Source organism: Octopus bimaculoides, chromosome 21, assembly GCF_001194135.2.
Source record: "Octopus bimaculoides isolate UCB-OBI-ISO-001 chromosome 21, ASM119413v2, whole genome shotgun sequence".
NCBI classification, from domain to species: Eukaryota; Metazoa; Mollusca; class Cephalopoda; order Octopoda; family Octopodidae; genus Octopus; species Octopus bimaculoides.
This window is the reverse complement of record NC_069001.1, coordinates 4,045,406-4,046,878: the sequence shown is the minus strand read 5'-3', so window position 1 is coordinate 4,046,878 and position 1,473 is coordinate 4,045,406. Positions and strand designations below refer to the sequence as shown.

The 1,473-nt window shown below is 36.1% G+C and overlaps 1 protein-coding gene and 1 long non-coding RNA gene across 2 annotated transcripts in view; one reads left to right on the top strand and one right to left on the bottom strand.

Annotated features, from left to right (window-relative positions):
* The window catches only part of LOC106882891 (uncharacterized), a 4,659-nt gene extending 3,313 nt beyond the window's left edge, over positions 1-1,346 (bottom strand). The window contains exon 1 of the long non-coding RNA XR_001411046.2: positions 1,263-1,346. This is a non-coding gene — a long non-coding RNA (uncharacterized LOC106882891). The remainder of the gene's footprint in view (positions 1-1,262) is intronic.
* Positions 1-1,473, top strand: part of LOC106872037 (serine/threonine-protein kinase 33) — a 224,305-nt gene that overhangs the window by 161,861 nt on the left and 60,971 nt on the right. The window lies entirely within an intron of this gene.

Below are 1,473 nucleotides of genomic sequence, written 5' to 3'. Positions count from 1 at the left end.
GGGGGGGGAGAAATCGAAAATTTGAAATTTTTTTTTTTCAGAATCAGAATCGCCATAGCCTAAAACGTGGGATTAGGTAAAAAATAAAAAATAAGGGGTGGAAAGGTTCAGATTACATATAGTCCATCTGGATCCCCAAGTCAGATAGGGGCAAAAGGAAATCGTCAAGACAATCAGTCGATCCACAAGATCATCACCCTTGGGACATTTCCGTAGAACTACAACGGTACAGTGATATATTTAGCAAGGGTAACATTGTTGACCGTCACAGTAAGGTTGAGGTCAAACGTAACAGACGGCAGTACACAGATCGCCCACGAGGAACGACGAAAATTAACATCCTAATGGCTTCTGTAAAAATTAAAACTAACTAGCAAAACATCTCTTAATTTAAATGAGACAAATGAAAGAGCTACCATTAAAAACAGGCATACACTAAAGGGCTACTAATTGATACACTAGTAAATTATGGCTCGATCGACACATGCGGACAGCTTGGGTACAAAAATTTTACGAATCCATCAAGCTTAACAATTTCTCACTGAAACGATATAAAAAATTAACCGCAACACATATATTTGAAACTATAAAAGATATAGAACTAAAAAAACCTATACAAAAGCAGACTCTGGTAGTCGTATGGACAGCAGGGTAGGATTTAAAAAAAAACCCAATTAGGACTGTACTGAATGTAATTTCTCAGACAAATGCCTCAAAAGACAGCAATGTAAAAAGTTGTCAGAACTTCGAAAGCACAAAAACTGCACCGCGAAGAGAACAACTGATCTTCAGAATAGCGAATGTCATCACCGAAATAGAAAAATCAGTAGCACAATAAACAGCAAGAGACCACGTGTAGTAATGTGTGAGAACGGAATGCAACAGATGAATCCACGTGGCTGCAGGTTACCGCAGATTCCACTCACGGCAGAACCGTTTCAGTTAGATCACCGTAAATCTATACACAAAATACATATTACATTAAAGTCATGTCTTTTTATCAAGAGATAAAAGATAAAAAAATATTTAGATTCACCGGAAAAGCGAAAAAAATAAGTATATATTAATTCTAGTCATAAAATACATACTGATCTATGAAGAAAGGAGATTAACGTTAATACATCATGAAAAAATATAGTTCGATTACTAAAATGGCTAAGTCTTAAACTATGGATTGTTTTCAACATGCTTAAGCTGTATATATCTTACATATACGCTATGGTTTCCCCCCAGTCTTGCTGATTGACTTATAAAGCACATACCTCAGCAACAGCCAACAAACTGCTCCGCAAATGACCGAAACACGTACTCACGCGCTTTATATAGTCGGGGATATATACATCCGGTTTATATAATTACAACATTAGACTATATAAAAACTTTGATACAAACGAAACGAAACTAGTCCGTCTCCCTTCCCGTCACACTAATAACTATCGGAAGGAAAAAAAAAAGTTGCAACAAATATTGTTT